At 38.0% G+C, this 14883-nt stretch overlaps 1 pseudogene; it reads left to right on the top strand.

Annotated features, from left to right (window-relative positions):
* The first annotated feature begins 5135 nt into the window (after window positions 1-5135).
* LOC117037948 (40S ribosomal protein S3a-like) lies at window positions 5136-5953 on the top strand (annotated as a pseudogene).
* Window positions 5954-14883: the final 8930 nt, after the last annotated feature.

Genomic DNA, 14883 nt, shown 5'->3' with positions numbered 1-14883 from the left:
GGGGTGACGAGGACAAAGAGGGTCTTTTCTTAGTCACTGTTATTTGATGCTGGACTCTATTCTGTAAGGCGTACAAAGAAGTGGCAGCTTTTAGAGGAGACCTGGAGGGTGACAGAAGTTACCGGAACCTAGAAGTGTGAGGATTAGGGAAGAAAATGATACTTCAGATTCAGAATCGTTCACCAAATACTAAGATGAGTATTGTGAATATTACTGAAGAAAGGACAATGGAAAATCTCTAAAAATTAATGTGCATAAGTCGCCCTAGGTGGTCTCCATGAGTTGGTGGTGTGATTTAGGTGTGACTGCCCCTCCTTGAGGAGAGTGCTTAAAGGGGCTTTGATAATAGGAGCCAGAGATTAGGACTGGCATGATTTTGTTCATTCCCAAATCTTGTGCAGCCACATTTAAGGCTTCTTGGTAAGCGACAATGAACCCTTCAACATTATGAGAAATGGAGAGGACACCAAAATGTAATTACATTTAATTTATGGAATTCAAAATAATAACAACACATAAACTAGGACAAGTAAGAGAAAGGGAACATCTAGTCTGGTTCCCTGAGCCCCTTTCCTCTCCCCTCCTTAGCATTAGCCAAGGATCACTGTAACGCGTATTATCAGTAGGTGAATTAACTGGTGTGCTTCTTTGCGATTTTACCTTCACCCAGAAATGTAATTACAAAGCAAATAATATTACCTTGATGACAGAGACAAAGGATATCAGAAATGGCGATATTACTGCAAAATTACAGAAAACACAGACTCCATCCCCACTTTTAATTTAACACAATAGTGATAAAAGTTCGAAATGCTCCTAAATGGTGAAATTGAATGAGAGTTATCAGCATTTTGTTACTTACAAGCAGAACTAATTTCTTTTCACCCTTATGGAGTTAATTATATAATTTACGAGGCATCTTCTTGTTGCTTTTCATGGTAGTAGTGTAACAATCCTCAGGGTTCTATTTGGAAGAACTTTCTTCTCAAGCTCTTGTTGGCCTATGAATTCGCAAGGGAAACAGCCTATGACTTCACAGGTAAAAGTCATCAAAGTGCTGAGTAGTATTCTTGGTTAAGAAAATGAGACACAAGTTGTTCAAAGGCTGATGAACTTCATTCAGTTCCTGTCTATGAAACACTTCCCCAGAGGGGGAAAAATCACCACCCACTTAATTTCATGGGCCTTCTCACTCTGAGCCTCTTGGACATAATACAATCACTGGTATACACTTTCACACCCTGATGGAATCTGCTGTTGGATGGGACCTTTTTAGTCTTGTTCAGACCAGACCCAGTGGCCAGCATAAATGTGGAAGAGGCTTCAGACCTGTATGTAACGCCTTGTGTGCTGCTCTCTTCTGGCAGCCTGTTCAGAGGCTCCATCTAATGCCTCTCTTGCTCAGAGCTCTGGAAAGAAACCACACACTCCAGCAGTGACCCTCTGAGTAGCTGAGGGGACATTATGATATGACATGACCCTTCTAAGTACTCTTTATCTTGTAGAGGGACGACAATCATTTTAGGAGGCTGTTCTCAGCTCAGATACAGCTGCCCCAGGGAGTCTCTTTCTTCTTTAAAGACTTTCTAAAGTCATTCTTCTTTCTTTACCTTTGACCCTTGCCCTAGCACTCTGGTACAGTGAACAGGTTCTTCCAGGATCTCTGTGGTAGGAGAGAATAAGGGTGAGCATTTTTTTTTTAGGTCAAGAGCAAGAAGAAGGGCTCAGAGCTGAGAGTGACATCAAGACAGACACTGTTGAATTTCACCCTAGCCCTGTGATCTTAGAGCCCAGGGAAGGTTAAAGAAACCCCACCCCCCACCCTTTGTGTTCCCGGAAACAACAGCTAATTGCCAAGAAGCACCTTCTCCATCTGACTTAGATATGATGCATAAGGTGCCACCTTGTTCACTTACGACAAGGCCAGACACAGACTCTCCAATTTCCATGCTTTGCGTCAAATGATTAACTGAACTGTGTGTGTCCGCATTAATCAATCGAAACAAAATGTTGGTTAACTGAACTTGTTAAGTTTCTCTCCTTCCCCCAGGTCCTTGAATGTTGACCCACCTTCAGCCTGAGCCAGCATCCAATCCGTGTTTAAGAGCCCCTGTCAAGAATAGAATGGCCTCACCGTAAAACATTCTCTGACCTACTGTCCCATCAGGCCACCCTTTATCCCCCTTCCCTGCACCTGGTTCTTTATAGTTTTGTTGATTCCCCCTAAGAAAAGAAAGCCCTTTTCTGCTTAACTTTTGAGACACTTGTAGATCTCTAGTCAGAGGTTCTTCCTATTGCAATGGTCCTTTCCCCCCAATTTTAGCACTTATCTGTTTTTAGGCCAAATTAAACGCCTAGACATTCCTTCCCCACCCCACTCCCTCGTATTGGTCAAGTTACAAGTAGTTACCACTGAATAGTGATTTTTTTTCTCTCTCTGAATTTCTATTGACCTTTGATATTCTCCCAAATTACTGGGCAATCTAAAACCCCTTATTGAGATCTCTGTTTTATATAGATGAGTGTTTCGAAACCCATTGGAAAAGCCAATCAGTTTAATTCAGAAGAAAAACAAGCTTAGAAAACATAAGCAACCCTTACTTTACTTGTTTCTTTCCCCTCTCAGTAAGCAGACCACGATTTACCATAAAAATATCATCAATCTGCTTTCTGACTGAATAAATTCTGAGGATTTTTTGATAGAATAAATAATGATTATGCTCTCGTGGTACTGTTTTGGTATTTTTTTTTTTCTTATGGGAGAAGATTCATTCATGTGTTTTAAGTTAAAAATAGTATTTGTTTTTCTTAGCATTCATTGCTCGTCAGGGCCTATATAGACTTTCACGGTTTAAGCCTCTTCAAATTAAATTTGAAGGACCACTATTCTTTCCTATCAGAGTAAAACACATTCTAAATCCCAATAAATCTATTTCTTTAATATGCCACTTGATGTATAATAGTGCAAACAAAAACACATAATAGGTTCCTCTTGAGAAAAGAATATGTATTTACTGCTGATGAAAGATCTTTTGATAATTCAGTTTTGGCTTCACCACTTGATTTATATCGTCTTCCTACATTAATTTGTTTTTAATTTTTTTTTTCTGCCTTCTAAGGTTTTCTCATTTCAGTGACATATACTTGAAGGATGAGGTTGATGAACTACAGAAGTAAAGATTCTAATTCAGAGGAAAAGCTTAAATTATTCTGGAGTCCCATAGACTCCATGTGAGAAACTGAGATGTCTGGATTTCCAAGTGCTTCATCACAGCATTTTAGAACTAAGTGATGAAATCAATAACAAAAATACTCCCATTAAAACACAGTGTATTTCTTTAGTCAATAGTGAATGGCTCCCAGGAGTTTGTTTTCCAAGTCTTTAACCAATTCAATCGTATACTCTAGAAGGGATGGCAGAGCTAGAGTTCTATAAAATCCATTTTTTATTATAGAACTTCATTTCAAAAACGTGTTCTTTCTATGAACTTTATTTTCATTCAGGAAAAAATAAATATCTTGTTTAACTATCTTTAGTTAAAGAAGGAACAAGTCTAGATGGCAATGCCTCAAGGTGAAATTCATTGTTTTTAAAAATAAGACACAAACCCTTTAGAAGTTCAGTCAGGGCACTGTCATATGGAAGCTCAACCCCGTCAGTCCTATTGTTTTCCAGCAGTCAAGTTAGAAGCTACTTATTGGAGCATTTTTCTTTATTCTGTCTTAATAGTGGAAACGATGTTTTGGTCATCTTTTTTCTCTACGGATATATTACACGAATGTATTTTATGAACCTCTTCAATTTCCAGTTTTAATTTCCACCTACACCCTTTGCAAAGGTGAGGGATTTGAGGGCATGAGCTGAGCTAGAATGCTATCATCCCAGCACGGCCTCCTGTGGTAAGTAGGGGTCATTGGGTATCAGTTTCCTTATCTATAAGATGGAATTCTGGTGGAGATGAAAAAGGAGCATATACTCAAAGTATCAAATGCTGGGGATTGATTGGTTGGTTGGTTGACTGATTTATGGTACTTGGTACTTAGTTGAGGATGATCTGTTCTATTTATGTAAATTATTCATTTTTCCCACAAAGCATCTATAAATGTTGCACTTTTACTCTTAGTCTGAATTGTTCTAGACACATCTAACATAACTGACTGTGTACCTATTGGATGCTAGAACTGTCCCAGTTCTGTTTCTGGAGTGATTTTGGCTCATAAAAATAGGCAACCAGGGCAATTTATTTTTTTTTGTAAATACATGTTTCCTTATGCTTTCACATGCATATACTCCAAATTAACTTCATCTTACAAAAATACTTTTAGGAAGTAAATCCTTCAGGAATAGGTATCAATAGGAAAACTTTTAGATAGTAAATTCTTTAGGAATAAATCAGTTAAGTTAATTTGTTACTTAACATCCCTGAGCAAGCTCTGTGTTCAGAGCCCTGGATGCTTTTGGCTTAAATTTAAGGATCTTTAAACTGCAACGAAAGCAAGATATGGCAAATAATTACCCTGTCAAATGGCAAGCATCCCCTCCGCTCCTTCGTGGACATTTCTCTCAAGTAGAAGTTATCTGGTTACTTCAGCTTACAAGTGCTAGATTCTGTACAATGTGACAGCATGTAATATCTTCAAAATATGTGCTTGTGGATGAATCTGATCATTTAATTCTTACAATTTAATTTCCTCATGGACCCATGTTTTCAAAGCTATAACATGAGTACGTTAAGCTACAGCATTCCCTAGCAACCCACCCACACTACTAACTTATTTAGATGCGTTCAATGAAATTGTATGTGAAGAGATTTCTTGAGAAGCTCTCTCCCTTTTATTGTCTTTTCATTATTTTTTTTATACCAAGAACTGATATATTTCCCACTGACAAATGGCCTAATAAATAACATTGATCGGTGTCGATTTTGGAAGAAGCTATTTACAAATACCATTTTAGTTTTATACATCTATGGTCTAATAAAGTATTTCAATAAAGGCAAATCCCCTCTCCCATGTTTTACTAGTTGTTTTCTGTTTGTTTTTAAATGTGGTCTTAATTTTCTTAAATTACTTGCCTGATCATTTATTATGTTTTTGAAATTAAGAATCTACCGCTTTTGGCTCTGAGCAGCACTATGGTAGTCGGGAAGAATAAGTGCCTTACAAAAGGTGGCAAGAAGGGAGCCAAGCAAAAAGTGGTTGACCCATTTTCTAAGAAAGATTTGTATGATGTGAAATCAACAGTCATGTTCAATTTAAGAAATAATGGGAAAACACTAGTCACGAGAACTCAAGGAACCAAAATTGAATCTGACGGTCTCAACGGTAGTGTTTTTGAAGTGAACCTAGCTGATCTACAGAATGATGAAGTTGCATTTGGAAAATGCAAGTCAATTGCTGAGAATGTTCAGGGCAAAAACTGCCTGACTCATGTCCATGGCCTGGATCATACCCATGACAAAATGTGCTCCGTGGTCAAAACAATGGCAGACCATGATTGAAGTTCGTGTTGATGTCAAGACTACCGATGGTTATTTGCTTCGTCTATTCTGTGTTGGTTTTACTAAAAAGTGCATCATTCAGGTTCGGAAGCCCTCTTATGCTCAGCATCAGCAGGTCCACCAAATCTGGAAGAAGATGATGGAAATCATGACCTGAGAGGTGCAGACAAATGACTTGAAAAAAGTGGTCAGTATATTGATTCCAGAGAGCAGGGGAAAAGACAAAGAACAGTCTTGCAAATTTATTTATCCACTCCACAACGTCTTTATTAAAAAAGTCAAAATGCTGAAGAAGCCCCAGTTTGAATTGGGAAAACCTCATGGAGCTTCATGGTGAAGGAAGCAGTTCTGGAAAAGCTACTGGGGATGAGACTGGTGCTAAAGCCGAACAAGCTGGTGCATATGACTCCCCAGTCCAAGAATCTGTTTCAAATTCAGATTTTTCATGGTGAGAAATAAAACGTGTTGGTGACGTTTGAAAAAAAAAAAAAGCAGCTACGGTATTTTTCCATGTATGATGCACACTTTGTTGCCCAAATTTGTGAGGGAAAAGTAAGGATGCGCATTATACACGGGTAGTACTAATTCCTTATCTATATAAATGTTTTTCATTCTTTTATTTATGCCTATGAGTTAAAAGTATAACTCTAGAAATCAATAACGATATCCGTATGCAAAATAATCTGGAATATGATAATTGGTTTTGTTGAACTTATGACGAACTTGCAACGACAGAGTTCTTGGACTTCTATGATGTGTAAATATCGTAAATTTGTTACCAGTACATAAAATTTCTTATACCTTGTATCTGTTCTTGTGTTTTGTAATTATTTGTTACATAAAATTTCTTGCACATAATATGTTAAAAATCAGTGCTAAAATTTATTTATACTACAAAAAACAAGTACCTAAATGTAAACAAAAATTCACACTAAAATGAAAGATTTTTTTTTCCCCTGAAAGTTTTGGCCAAAAACATGGGTGCACATTATACATGGCAAAATGTGATATTTATGTGTCCTGATTACTAATATTATTTATTTTTAAAGAAGTGTGATAATAGAAACAAATTGACTAAGATGGAATAATACAGCCATCGTATGAATGTTAGGTGCTATTCATATGTTTTCATTAATACCTGTGATTACCTTGTCAGCATATTCATCTTATGGAACAAAAAATGTGGCTTAGAGAGTACAATTTGCTCAAGTCACACAGCCAGTCACTAGCAGGACTGGGATTCTGACCTGGTCACCCTAATCCCAAAGCCCATTCCTGCTCTTTATCCTGTGTCCTAGTTCTGTGTATGTGTCGCGTGTAATACAGTTTCTGGCGCAGAGTTGTCCCCCCAAACTTTTTGCTGAGAGATGAATGAATACTAAGTACTTGATAAATCACTATCAATATACACACATTATCTCTAAATTGTAGTGTCCATTTTTATATTTTTATAAAGACAAAGGCAAATGGTCATACCTCACACATACCTCTGCTACTGGGGAAGCATTGATTTGGAATATTCACAGAATAATAGAAGTTGCAGATGTGGGGTTTGCTGCTGTCTGTTGCACTTTGGCTGACGTAAATACCAGATTTGGGAGAGAGACCTCAGATCTTAGGCTGCGTTTTTTAAATCGTATGGTCATAAAGCACCAACTATCTCCCTGTCACGATCAGGGGTCCAAGCCTGGGGGTTGCAACTACCGTGTTTCCCCTAAAATAAAACCTAACCAGAAAATAAGCCCTAGCATGATTTTTCAGGATGACGTCCCCTGAACATAAGCCTTAATGCATCTTTTGGAGCAAAAACTAATATAAGACCCGGTCTTATTTTCGGGGAAACACGGTATTTGGGGTATTGGCCAACGACATGTCCTGCCACCTGAGCTGTCTTGGTTAATGGAGTACCAGCTCTTCCCAGACTTAATCGTGAGATTATAGTTCGTCTCTACAGCTGCAGCAGATACGATACGGTGGAGAGGTGACCGGTTCACCACCTGGGCACTGTGCTAGCATGATTCACCTTAAGCACTTGTATTGCAAATTTTTGTGGAACTTTGCAAGAGACCAACATACACAAAATCACTTTGAATAAGTTATCGCTAACTTTTATTTATGTCATTGTTTCTATAATTATTTTATTTTATATATGTTCATAAAAATTGCCATTGGTGCCATGTTTCCTTGATATCATCTGTTTAATCCCTCATCGAGTACATTTTCCTTTTTCTGTTTTCTTCTCTTATGGGGAGACTATATAAACTTTCAAAGAAAAATAAAAGGTGATTCATGAATGAAAATAGCAATGATAATGGTTACAATGATAAGAGAATTAGTATGAGAATTACTTCTGCTTAGTACTTTATGTTTGCCAAACCAGTCCTGATTTATTAAGGAGAGAGATGGAGTAAACAGTTAACTTACCTGGTAAGATAAGAGTCATCAGGGAAACTTCCTTGTTTCTCAAATACTCCTTTTTGTATTGACTACATTTGGAAAAATCCTGCAGTAAAAGATTATTCTGTTTAATTAAAGACTTAAAATGACAGTTCTCTTGGGAAGGCTTAACATTGAGTAACTAAACTCTCAGTCCCTTCTGTGTGAATAAACTTCTGAAAAGTTAAAAGGAAGGGGATTTAGCGGGGGCCAGTAGCGAGGAGAGCCTCAATAATGTTACTGAAAATGGAATGATGAGGGTAGCCACTCAGTAAGAAAATGTAGATGATCTCATTAAGGCCACGTTTGTCTCTTCACAGTTTGTTTTCTTTTTTTATGCCTCATGCTGCCCTAACCTCTGATTTCTCAAATGGCAGTTGTGTATTCTATTGTTAAAGTTTACTCTAGGTATGTCCAACACCTGGATCATTGAAACATTCAGTTATACTTCTCAATATATTTGGGTATTTCGAAATAAATGACTAATCAACTACATTTCTTTTAACCTTATTTACAGATGGAGTCATAATCCCAGATGAAATTCCGGGATCACCCAGAACATTTTAGTTTAATCTATTTAACAAAAGAATAAACATGAATAAATAACTTTTTTACCAAAACTGACTATTATGGACAAATCTATGGATCCATCTCATTCAGCTAAAGTTATATATATATGATTTTTGTTCTATTGTGTACTCCAGGGGAATATAAAAGCAGCATTTAAATTGAGTTTTATTCTATTGCTTTTCATTCAATGGAGTCAATAAGTAAAAATGAAAGGGATGTTGTATATATTATGCTTTAAACAGTTTGTTGCCTTTTCTAACTTGGTCTTAGGCTGTTTTGTTTTGTCTTGTTTTGAAAGGCAGGGGTGTATTGATCATTTGCTTTGATGTCAAAAAATCCACTCATAATTACCTAGGCCATACCTGGAAATCTTGGCATTATCTCAGGAATTCTGATGACGAGAAGTGCAGCTAGGCTCTGCAAGGGACTAAAACCAAGAGCCCCAAACCAAGATAGTGAAGACAACCCCCAAACCAAGGTAACCAACTTATTCCCATCTCTCCCTTCTTCTCTTTGGGGTCACATGGCTTTTAATTCTTCCCTCTGCAGGTATTCTTCTGCAGTTGGACTTCCTGCTTGCCCAACAAAGCTGATAGATAAACATGATCATCCCACTCCTAATGTTACATGTTTTGCAGAGTCCAGCACCCAAAGCTGATTGGAATCTGTTTTAATTTTAAATTCTTGAGAAAGTGAATCTGGCCTAACTTCAGACAAAATATGCATTTATAATCTCATTTTATCAACATCACTCGAGCCATTTTTGAATCATTGAGGAGTTTTCCAGGTTACTTCATCTCCATCGGTCTAAATATTTTGAAGTACAAAATAATTTGTCTTACTATAGAAGGTCATTGCTAAATATTTTATGCCAAGCCACAAGTAGTCGGTCTGATACTATTCGGATCGTTGGTATTTGTTCATATTTACAGGCATATATTACAATCTCCTCAAAATAAATAACTGCTGCATGGATTTGGCTTATTTGTCATAGCACCCAAACCATGAAATCACGAGGTAAACCCTCAAAATTAAATATACTATTTTTTTGTGGCAACAAATTACTCCATTCTAATATTTTTACTAGATTCAATCAGATATCCTTAGTGTGAAAGAGAATACTTTTTTAAAAAACGTAACACAACATTCCTCCCTATACCGTAAGATTTAGCCCATGTATCACCTCTTGGTGAAGACCTCCCTTACAATTTCCCCTGTACAGCCCCCTTCCACAGCAAAGGAGACCCACCTCCCTGCTCCTGTAGCACATGAAACATGCCACAGCTGCAGTATTAATGTTTTGCAACTGTTGAATTTTCTGTTTCTTGAATTAGGCAGTCAGCTTTGATAGGGTGGGAATTCTGTCCTATTCAATTTGTATCCTCAGTGTCTACTTACCACAGTGATAAGGACACCGTAGGCACCCAGTAAAAGTCACCAATCACCTACAAGTAGCTTAGTGTAGCGCAAATGGCAATTAGTATTATGGTGCTTGGTGGCCAAATGAAGTTCATTCTAATTCTCAGTTACAAATTTATCCAGAAATGACTCACTAGCTTCGATTGAACCTTTGTTATACATTTATGTTCTCACATATTGTGGAGGACTCCCAAGCATAGTTTTACATAGAACAGTACAAAAAAACATGAGTTTTATATATGACCCCTATGCGAAAATTTGTGTGACACCTGTGATGTTGACATGTGGCATAGATCACTCTATTATCATCTTTGGAATAAAGGGAAGTGAGGAGTTCACCACTTGGTTCCAAAAATATTAGCATAAAATCACATTGTTTTTGACCCAAGCTTCTCATGATAACCTACGTTGTATTTTTAGAAATCACCTTATAATTTTCTTAAGTTATAATGACAAGTCAGAACATTTCAATGGACAGGGAGCATTAAAAAAAAGTGAAGCATCATAGTGTCACAAACTTAGCAAAGCTGTCACAGTCTACTCCAGTTCACAATGTATTGCTGTCTTTCTCAGTATCTTTGTGGTACATATTTAGACTTAAGGCTTTGTCTCCATCCCCCTCTCTTACTTCTCTCTCTGGATGACATTTGAGCAACAGAAGAACCTACATAATTGTTACATTATCCTTATCTGCTGGCTTCTGGGTACCTCCAGTTGAGGTGTAGATCTTGCCTGGTTTTAGGCCTTGGTTTCTATCCTTATTTGATCTTCTGTGAAGTGTCTTAATGGCATCTCTCTCTGCACAAGAAAATTCCTGGGATGCTGGCCATCTCCTTCTGTTACCCAGGACACACCCCTTAGTTAATCTTGGCAAGGATTTCTGACGCTGTGATATCAAAGTCTCTGACTTTGCACTATCGGCAGCACTCCTCCTGAGAGGAGATGCCAGAGAGCTTCCTTTCTCTCTCTGTCTTCGCTGCGGAGGACACAACGAGAGTATGGTAGTCTGAATGCCGGGAAATATGGTAGTCTGAATGAGAGAATGCTCTCACCAGAACTTGGCCACACTGACACCCTGATCTCAGACTTCCTGCCTCCAGAATTGCGAGAAAATAAATTTCTGTTATTTAAGCCACCCAGTCTAAGGTGCAGCCTGAGCTAAGACACATTATATCCTTCTTCTTCCTACTGCATGTCTTAATCTTAATAAGTATTGTTGGGGGACCAAATGCAATTTACCAAGAAGGCAAACTATGCTAGGGGTATTATAAAGTATATCTCTGTTATAGATAATGGAATACAAAGCAAACCTCAAATGCCGACTAAAGAATGAGAAATCAAGAGTACAATATTTTTCAAACTGTGGGCTACAGCCCATTCATGGACTGTGAAAACAGTTAAGCATATTGTGGTTAACCCTTTTTGCAATGATGTAGAATAGAACAACAAAAAAGTAGAATACATCAGAGTTTGCTTTGTGAAAATGTGTATTATTTAGTTGTGTGTATGAGCATATTTGCTTCATGTGTTTGCATACCGAATACTATAAAATACATTTCTTCTTGAGACATTAACTGTTAAAGCTATATCTAGCATGCTGTAAGAGTCCAGGAGATAAGTGTATCCTCTCATTTTCAGTCTTCACTGCCTTCAACAAAGAACCATTGGCTACAGTGCCTTCTGCAAGGAACCGGGACTGTCTTGGAGACCAGTGTGGGAGTCTGCCCTCAGTCTGCTCCCAGCATCCCCATACACACATTGGGTTTGTCTGTATTAGATTTGAAAATTGATGGTGGTGTCGTCATAACCACTTTGTTTCTTTCTCTCGTCCTTTTTTTTTTTTTTAATTTTTTGATATTTTACTCATTTCCTTCAACTTTTTCTACCTTTCTCCCAATCTAATTCTGACTCTTAATATCCACTGGACATGTTTTAACTTCTCGGAGCATTATTTTGGAAAATAAGAGCATTGGCCCTGCTTTTATTTCATGGTCATTCTGGCCCTAAAATTCTATAATTATTTCATGAGTATTTTAGAGGATTGCCTCTATGACGTTGTTTCTTAACCTGAGATTTTATCACCAGCCTGTCAGAATCAGAGGATGTAGTCTACAAGATTGGAAAGCTTTACAATCTGTTGCCACACTTTTTGTTTGTTTGCTTGTTCTATTGTTTGCTTTGTATTGTTTGTTGTTGTTTGCTTGTTTGCTTGTTTGTAGCCTTGGAAACTCAGATATATTTTTCTGAATGAGTGGCTTATGCAAGAGCTCAGGAAGTTTAAGTTATTTAGCAAAACCGAGGCGTATTGTGTTATATGTGGGGATACAGAATGAGTCAAGAGATATAAGCAAGGATTTGATCACGAACAGTATTGTAAGCCAAGTTAAGAGTTTTGAACTTTATCCTGAGATCGGTATGTGTATATGTAGAGTGGGAGTGGGTCACGGGGACATTTGTGGTAGCAGAATAGAGAAAGAATACATTCAAAAGGAGAGAAAAAAATCAGGTTTTTGTTTTAGAAACACTGCCAAGATAGAGAACAACTTAGAGGTGATAGAAAGCTGGGTCTAGTCAGAAAGGATTTAATTTTATCAGAGTAAGAAATAATATTTGCCTGCAGCATTGCATCCGTGGACTGTTGGAAGGAGAGATGTAGAAACTTTTGAGAGATATTCTGTAAATAGATGAATCAAAATTGATATTGGACTAGATTTTGGAAGTATGGAGGATGAATTTGGCATCTGGTTTGTGCAGTTAAGTAAGGTGATGAAAAGGCCTTTCTCTGAGAGTATGTTAGGAAATGGTACAGTGGGAGGTAGGGAGAAAATAGAAAAAAATGCTTAACACAGAAAGTGAGAGAGAAACCTACCTAGTCACATTCTAGTGCCATCAGGCAGGGTGGAGGACGTATTTGGAGCAGAACATTATGAATTTGCATCCTTTTTCTCCAGTAGCATTCAACAGCCAGTAGAAGCTAAATAGCTTTATTGATCCAGAATTGGGGTGAATGCAAAAGACAGATACCAGTTTGGAGGGCATTCTAGAGATATTGAAGAACCATTAAAATGTTAGACAGGTGTTTTAAGTAGATCCATGTGTGTAATACATAGAATCAACAGCTATAGGAGGAGAATGGAGATAGGATTGGACAGAAGGAATTATTCAAGCATCCTTTTCATTCATTGCCTTGTTTTTAAACCTAAACTACACCTAGAATATACACAATTAAGTATTCTTTAATATCAATAACTCTTCTGAAGTTAACTATGATTATAACAAATACTTAAAGATATGCAATTGTGTGTTGTGATTAAGCAACAGAATGTGATTAAGCACCATGCAATGATAAAATCTCCTTATCACCGGAGCTGGGACTGAAATGACCCTGTAGATTTGTTCCTTGGCAAGGAAGCCTGGCTTTTATACTCCCGGTGGACTTGGGCTGCTATTTGGGAGGGAGATGTGACCGTGGAGGAGGCAGCTCTCTTCAGCTTAAGGCAGTGGTTCTCAAAGTGTGGTTCCAGAACACTGTTATTGGCGTCACCTTGGGGCTTGTTAAAAAGGTAGAATATTGGGCCCCGGCCCTGACTGACTGAATCAGAAATCTGGGGGCACAATCATCTGTGCTTTAAGCACTCTCCCGGTGTTTCTAATACATGTTAAAGTTTGAGAACCACGGGCTTTGGGAAATTTTGGAGAGACTCAGTTGAAAATTTCCAGCAGGCTAGATTCAGCAGCTGGGGAATGAGTGCCTCACTCCTGTGTGGGAGAAACGGGAGGCACATCACGGAATCATCCACAAGTAAGGTCAGAAAGACCAGGCAGGAGTCAGTGGCTTCTATTCTGAGTTAGAGAGATTGAGGGAAGTTTTAGTAGGAAAGACATAGGGGACAAATTAAGAATTTAAATATTAAACTGTGAGACATCCTTTTCATTCATTGCCTTTTTTTTTTAAACCTAAAGTACACCTATAACATACACAATTAAGTATTCTTTAATATCAATAGCTCTTCTGAAGTTAACTATGATTATAACAAATACTTAAAGATAAGCAATTGTGTGTTGTGATTAAGCAACAGAATATCTTACTAGTTCAAATAGTTAACTGTAACACACACTATGTTTTTTTTTCTTTTATTATGTACAAGCCGGTAATAGTTAAAAGAGGAGCTCTTGAAAGTACATTAAGTTCTTTTTTTTTCTAATTAAAGTTTATTGGGGTGACAATTGTCAGTAAAGTTACACAGGTTTCACGTGTACCATTCGCTGATACATCATCTGTGGGGACAGAGCCAGGAGTCCAGGCTCTCGGCCTCAGGTGGAAAGGTGCTGGCTCAGGTAGTAAATGGCCATCAACTGTGATTGGATGGCCATCAGCTGTGGCTAGTTGGCCGTCAGCTGTAACCAGTGAGCCATTGGGCACTAATATAACTGCTGTGGCTAGGCTAGCAGAAAATGGGGGGCTAGCAAGAAGATGGTGGCTGAGCTAGCAAGCGCGGATTGCAGAGAGTGAGAGTATAGTGGTATGACTCCCCTACCTATGGCTCCGTGGGTGTTCCTTTTTGGCCTCACCATGTCCTGCGTTCTTATGTGGGGAGCGGGAGCTGAGACCCCGCAGGACGCCCTGCACGACACATGGCGCAGCGAGCAGGGTCTCCCGCACGACATTATCTGTGTGTCACATTGTGTTCACCACCCACAGCAGCAGCAACCTCAGTTCGTATCGGAGTCACGGCGCTGTAAATTAATATAGAAATTCTATAATATTAATATAGTAAATCTAATAATGTAAATTCTATAGTATAGAAGTATTAATTTAAAGCAAATACATCTTTCTTTAGCTGATTAGCATAGGAGTCAAGTTTTTATTAGAATAAAATAACTAATAATTCATTGAAGCACTCGTAAGTTTGTATAAAACTTGATTTTAAACCTACATTGAGTCAGTTTTTTGCCA

Source organism: Rhinolophus ferrumequinum, chromosome 2 (genome assembly GCF_004115265.2).
Source record: "Rhinolophus ferrumequinum isolate MPI-CBG mRhiFer1 chromosome 2, mRhiFer1_v1.p, whole genome shotgun sequence".
NCBI classification, from domain to species: domain Eukaryota; kingdom Metazoa; phylum Chordata; class Mammalia; order Chiroptera; family Rhinolophidae; genus Rhinolophus; species Rhinolophus ferrumequinum.
This window is presented reverse-complemented; position numbering and strand designations above follow the sequence as displayed.